We start from the raw sequence: 7,627 nt of genomic DNA on the forward strand, positions 1-7,627 counted from the left end.
ATGCTTAGTTTTACAGTTGTATTATGCAATAAGCGCCGAATTGCCTAATATAGATGTTGTAGAAATGTATAGAAAGCCCTTGTTCACTTGCAGCATGCGTCCCCACTACTGCGGCGCCGCATTACCATTGGTCCTCCCCTCCCCCTCTGACTACTATTCTAGAAAATTCTTTGACCTCTATAAGCAGCCACGTCAGGCTTGCCCAGCACAGTGTCTACAGTGTTTGTAATCTTTGTCACGTGTACTCTACTGAAATAGCATAACAAGCCCATGGCTTTATGTTTTAATTCAATCGTATGATACCCCTTTTAATTTTAAAATATGGATCGGTTCGTTGTTAAGATAAGAAAAGGAGCAGACAAATTGAATTATAATGAATGTGTTGATAGGAGTGCAAATACCTCAGACTCCTCAGTTAAGAATTTACATGAAGATAATGCAGCCATCAGTTCCAGGGCATGCAATAAACTGAGTAATGACCAACAGAAACAGCCTTTGTCTCTTAGTTCAGGTCAGTGTAGTTCCTATTCAAAGCCATCAAACATTCTATCTGATGACCCGGTCTGTGATACTCCAAAAAATAGATTAGAACGCCAGTCTCGATTATCTAGAGGTCCTTATCAGCCTAGATTGAGTATGTTTCCTAGAAGTAAAATAGGGAATAAACAAAGAAGTTTTCAGTCCGATTGGTATGAAAAGTATAGGTGGTTAGAATATAGCTCATCAAAGGACACAGCATTTTGCTTTTACTGCCGTTTTGTGTCCTCTAATGATGCAGCAAACAAAGGTCACACTGATCCAGCATTTATTGATTAGGGATTCAGGAACTGGCATAGGGCTAACAAATGTTTTAAAAACCACCAACTGTCAAAATCTCATGTGTTGAGCTGTTCTTCGTGGTCAAGTTTTAATGAAGGGAAACCTATTGATGTATTGTTGGATGAGGGCAAGCAGGCTTATCTGTCTAAACAAGAAGAACGGTGCCATAACCAAAGTGTAATGGAGCAACTGATTGACATTGTTCTGTGTTTGGAGAAAGGTGGGAAACCATTCAGGAGTCACAGTGAAAAAGCTGACAGTTTTGAGAAAGGTTTATTTCTAAATCTTGTCAATATGCTCCAAAAACATGATCCCATAAAGGCAAAGCATGTACAACAATCTCCTCGAAACGCTACCTATCTGAGTAATCGCATCCAAAATGATTTAATTGTAGCCTTGCACAACGTTGTGTCTTCACTAAATGGAAAAATGGTCTCAATAATTGCCAACGACACTACTGACTTTGGACACCATGAACAGATGTCCATTGTGGTGCGGTATTTTGACAATGAAGAACAGTTCAGTTGAACATTTTGTGTCTGTTCAGACTATTAACAGTTGATGTTCAGTCTATTTTTGACCAGTTAAATGATGTCCTTGGCATTCTTAAAATTGACTCGTCATCAGTCTGTTTTGATGGCGCATCTACTATTTCTGGATATACTGCGAGAGTTCAAATGAAATGTAAAGAAAGAAACAGTGAAATACTCTATGTACTCTGCTATACGCATTGTTTGAACCTCAGGCTAGAAGATGCATGCACTGCAAGTAAACAAAACAGAACTGTCTGATTTTTTTCGTGTTATTCAGACTCGTTATGCCTTCATGGAGGGGAGTCCTGTGCAACATTCAGTAATGAAGAAGATTTCACAAGAAGTAGGATCCCAGCTGAAGACTTTGAAGTCCCTGTCAAACACAAGATGGGCATGCAGAGCAGAAGCAGTGGCTGCTATAAAACAAAACTACTCCATTTTATAAGCTTTACAAGAGATTATTGAAACAACTCACCTTACTGACGCTAAAATAAAAGCCAGGGGCCTTATCCATGAGCTAAATTCATTCAAGTTCATCTTTGCCCTTCACATGATGCACCCTATTCTCCAGATGGTGGTAAAAGTGCGTAAGGCTCTTCAAGCTCCAGATCTCAACTTACTTACTGCAATGACAGGGGTGAAAAGCTTGTGTAACTCTTTGGCTGCGATGAGAAGTGGCCCAGAATATTTTCAATCTATTTTCAATGGCAGTGTGAAAATGTGTGTAGAGAACAATATATCGATTCCTCCAGTTAAGAAGAGAAAAATGTCTACTTGTATTGATGATGTGTTTGAGTCCCAGCATCACTTTGATACAAAAGAGGAGCAGGAGAGAATAACTTCATTTTACCCACTCCTAGAAGACTCAGTGATTACCGGCATTGACCAGCGATTTGAACAGGAGACTTGTAAAATTGTGACTGCAAATGGAAAACTGCTGAGCTTAGACATTGGCAAAGATGATATGAGAATCATTGCCAACAAATTTAAAGTGTCCTTGGATGAGTTGGAAGCTGAAGTCGGACTGCTTCGGGGTTATGACAGATCTGTTCCTAAAGGTAGCACTATGAACACCACCAGAGAGTGGCTTGATTGGCTAAAGGAATCGGATCACTCTTCCATGTTCCAGGCCTTTTACAAATCTATTCAATGCTTTGCAGTCTTACCTGTTACAAGCTGTTCATGTGAAAGAGCCTTTTCGAAACTAGCCCATGTAAAAAACAAACTAAGAAGTACAATGTCCCAACAGCGCTCGACTCACTCATGATTTTGTACATTGAACAAGAATTGGCTTCATCAGTTAATTACAATGATGTGATTGAGGAATTTAAGTCCATAACACCTGGTGAGCGATGTCTCATTCTCTAGGACAGGAAGATGATGAAACCTTAATCTGTTTTGGTCAATTTGGGTTAGCTCATTATCTTGTTAAAGATAAAGATCATGAAAATTGACTGTATCTTTGTATACATCTGGTTATCACTACAGCAAAAATTTGGTATTTTGTGTCTCATTTTTTAAAGTTTGTATTTAAGTAAAGTTTAGTTGTTAATTTAAAAAATGTTAAGTTTAGTTAAGTTTTAGTTTCTTTAGTTTGTTTGATGAATAAAAATAATGTCCTTTATAATTGAGTATTCAATAAATGTTTGCCTTTAAAAAAATAAATAAATAAAATTCCCTGGGTGCACACCCTAATGAAATGTGCTGCATATGCCCATGGTGGCCAGGATGGTGTTTTCTGGAAGATCACCAATGGATTACAGTTTCCTCAGGAAGTCAGTGGTGTCTCAAAGATAGCTAGGAATGCTGGTAGCGTAGGGCCTGAGGAGGGAGTCTACATAGCCAGACAATCCTGCTGTCAGGGTGCCAATGCCTGAGATGATGGGACATCCAGGATTTCCAGCTTTATGGATCTTGGGTAGCAGATAGAATACCCCAGGTCTGGGTTCCAGGGGTGTGTCTGTGCAGATTTGTTCTTGTGTTTTTTAAGGGAGTTTCTTGAGCAAATGGTGTAGTTTCTTTTGATAACCCTCAGTGGGATCAGAGGGTAATGGCCTGTAGAATGTGGTGTTGGAGAGCTGCCTAGCAGCCTCTTGTTCATATTCCGACCTATTCATGATGATGACAGCACCTCCTTTGTCAGCCTTTTTGATTATGATGTTATTCCTGAGGCTGTAGTGAAATTTAGTATTATGATTTTATTATTGCAGCAAATGTTATTTATACAGTGCCATAGGTATGCATGGTGCTTTGGACAAATACAGCAATATTTTCGCCCTTTAAGAACGTACAACTGAAGTAATATGCAGCAAAGAGAATGTGATGTGGGGGAATGAGAACATTTACACAGTACGAAGGTCAAGAATTATTTGAAAGTACCCATCTGTGGTCCTGTTTATTAAAATAACCACACCATAGGTTTTGAAGAACAGGAGGCTGCATCAGACACAGGATCAGAGAGTTCATTGTAGGCACAGTGCATAGTGTGGGAGATAGTGCAGAGGCCTCTGGGGGGATAAAGACAAGAAAAGAGCAGTGGGCAGAGAGAAAGTGGGGGAGTGATGAGAGATGAGATGTACTCTCCTAGGAATTAAAATCTTTAAATTAGATGAGGAGTACAGGCTTTGCCATGCTGAGCTTGAGAACTGGCCATGGGAATCCCGGAAAAGATGTTGGAAAGAGTTTCAGCTGTAAAACTAAACAGAGCAGGAGGAAGGGAAGGAGAGGAGGAGGGGGAAGGAGTGATCACTAACAGAACCCAAGATAATGATCAGCTGGTAGACAAATGCTGTGTCCCCAACTATAGATATCTGATAATGTACAATGGCAAGAAGCAAAGGATCTGATAGAAGAACTATATCCCTATGATTGGTAGGATTTTTAAGGGTTCCCTATTGAATATTTAGCTTTAATAAAGTTAGGTATCTTGTGTTAGATTGTCAGCTGGTGTAAATCAGTTATTGAAGGCAATGGAGCTACACTGATTTATACCAGCTGATGATCTGGCTCCTGGTTTCCATTTACTCTTGAATACTGTAGAATCTACACTGACCATTCCATTCTTGATGGAAAACCTTTGCTCTGACTTTAAAGACCTACCCAGCAAGTACAAAAGAAGTGGGGCAGAAGTGTCCCTTCTAGGAAGGTGTCTTCCTAATGAATGACATTACAGCATAGTCAGGTCAGAAGACGGACCTGTATTTTGGAGATATTCACAGACATCTTCCTTGAGGACAAGGCTATGACTTACCATAGCATAACCACACAAGGGAGTAAGGGGATGTGAAGCGGACACCAAGTCCTTTTACAGCCTGCCAGATCCCTGCCCTGGATACCAGGTGGGAGAGAAGCAAGCTCCAAAGGGCTGCTACGGCCTGCCATGAGAGGAGTGTGGACGGAGGAAGTGGTTTGCTTGACAGTGAATGGAAGAGAAGGTAGGTCCAAAAGATGGTCTATTACATACGGTCCATGCAATGAAAATATTTCTAATCCCTGATGTAAATAAGTTTATTTAATTTTAAATATCAGCTTTCAGGGACACTTTCCAGAGTGGACAAAGCCTTTCAAAATGTACACAACTAGATCTAAAATGGTTTATTTGACTATCTTTTGGTAAGATACATGCACCAGAAAGACACAATTAGTTATCAAGTCCTACAACCAACCCAGACCATTGCAATAAGATTCAAATGGAGATGCAAAGGGTCTGATTCCTTTCTTACAACTGAGACACTCAGGAGTAGCTAGATTTAGCTCAGAAGAGTGAGAATAGTGTAAAATTGGTGTAAGCAAGAGGAGGTTCATGCCTTTCAGCTTGGAATTAGACACAGCTACTCTAAAAAAAATTGCTCATCTATCTCCTTACGCATTACATTGAAAAGTCACCTCATCATGCTGATGTATATAAAAAGGGAACAAAATAAAAGATACAGAATAATGAGAAGACTGACACAATAGATGAGATGGGAGCTAGCTCCCTATGGGACATTTTCAATTTATTTACTATTGCAATCTTACCAGCAATTATCTTTTCATTTCCATTTGTCTTCCTTCATTCCCTCCACCAGGGTTTCTTTTTTGTTGTAATTACTTTTTGCCTACCACCCCCCCCATCCTTCCACTTCCCCCCCCCCAAAAAAAAATCAACCAGAGAGGTGCTATTTTTTAGTTTGTAATTTGTATTTAGTTCTTTCTGAAAAATCGATGTAAAGTGTAATGTAATTTACAGGGAACAAAAGGTATAGTTTTTTCATATACAAAACTTAAAAAATATTGTTAGCAGCTTATCTCACTCATGAGGCAGTTCAGAAGAATGGCTTGCAAGATTAATGTTTTCTGTCAGACTGTTCCTGAATGGAACTGCTGGTCAATGGACTCCTAAGTGTCTATTTATTTTGAGTTAAATAAGAAAATACATGCCAATATAAAGTTTAGGTTGAAGCTGTGCAGAGAAAATCCCATTTCATGGAGGATTACAGTATTTTGATTTTTTTCCCCCAATTATGGACAAAACCCAACTGTTTTTCAGTCCTCTGAAGAAGAGAGAGCTTGGGGTCCATGACTCCAGGACAGCCTCCCAACCTGGCTGGCTGGCCTTGAGCCCTAGACCCTAGAAGGCTTGAGGTCCTGGCCCCAGGACAGCCTGTGTGGCAGGCAGTTTTCATCGGAACTCTGTCTACCTTCTGGAGGAACTTAGTCGTAATTGAACCATCTCCGCAGAACTTTTCCATTTGAACAAATTGGTAAATTCCAACAAAAATCTGTGTTGTTGGAATTTCTACACTAGGCACCTGACATATAATTAATAGTTTTATTTGAGATAATGTTGAAATAAGGAACGGTACAGAGTTCAAGCATAGGAGATTCTGGTTGTCGGGGGATAAGGTACAGATTATCAAGGGGTGCAAAATTCGATTTAGGAGCTGGTGGAGCAAGGATCACATAATAATCTGCAAATTCCCCGACTGGGGGAAAAGTTTAACCGGTCAGAGTACAGGCATCGAGATATGGGGTAAGTTATCCACACAACAGCTATGTTCAGTATGCTGGGTATAGCGAGAGAATACGGGGGTGGGGATGGGTCTACCCTTATTTGGTGGGGTTTAATGTTCAGCGGGCTTACGGTTCCAGTTCATTAGGTCCGATGGGGAAGGCCTCTCAGTCTCTTTCCCACACTGTGTGCACAGTGTCGTACCGGCTCACTCCTCCTGGTACTGTCGGTGGCCGGAGATGTGCTCGATATAGATGTCCCTGGGCCATCGGATGGTGTCCGAGACCATGAGGCGTCGCATGAGCCGTGCGTAGCGTCTACTGATCCCGCAGGTCCGCAGCACACGCTCGTTGCAGGGGTCCCAGGCGCCCAGGGCTCCGACAACCAGGGCGTCCAGCTGCACCTCGTAGCCCTTTGCTCTCAGGGTGTCGGCCAGAGGGGCGTATTTTTCCAGTTTCCGAGCTCGAGCTTCTCGGAAGGCCGGGGTCCTGTTCTCGAAAGGGACCGTAATGTCGACTAGGATGATCTTTTTCTGGGTTTCGTTGGTGACAACCACGTCGGGTCGTAGCGGGCTGTTGGTACCGGAGATGGCGCAGTTCACGGCGACCTCCCCCAGGCTAGGTGAGATGGCTTTCACTAGGCGGTTCTGGATGGCATTGTGGCGCAGCTGCCAGGCTCTGGAGTGGGGCTTGCAGCTGCACAGGACGTGGGGCAGGGTCTCGTTGGAGTAGCCGCACTTCCTGCAACGCTTGTCTCGGTTCCCGTGGCGGACGGCTCCGTTGAGCGGGACGCAGTTGAGCCGGGCGCGGTGGATGAACCGCCAGTCGGCGAAGCGGGTTAAGCCGCTCCCGGCGAGGAAGTGGTTGCTGGCGTCCCACTTGCTGGTCAGTTCGAAGGCTTTTCCCTGGTCCGGCTTGCGCTTCAGGGCTTCTACGTACAGCGAGTGGGTGGCTGCCTTCAGGGTCCTTTCCAGCAGGCCCCTGGCGCTCGGGGTGACGATGGTGTTGCCCTCGGACCTGATCTGTGGCACCAGGACACCCAGCTCCTGACGCTCCTCACACCACTCCCAGCAGCAGCCGATGCGCTTCCCCAGGCGGCGCGTGGCATTGCGGGCACGGGACCACAGCGAAGCGATGTCGCCCCCATCTCGGCCGAATTCACCGTCCAGGGAACCGCTCAGGAAGCTGGCGATGTCTTGGCTGGAGGGGGCTCTACTGATCCGCTTTTGCGTTGCGTCGTGGAGGGCTTTCGCTGCGATGCTCCTTACCGTGGCGTCGGGGCATGT

Source organism: Eretmochelys imbricata, chromosome 1 (assembly GCF_965152235.1).
Source record: "Eretmochelys imbricata isolate rEreImb1 chromosome 1, rEreImb1.hap1, whole genome shotgun sequence".
NCBI lineage: Eukaryota > Metazoa > Chordata > Testudines > Cheloniidae > Eretmochelys > Eretmochelys imbricata.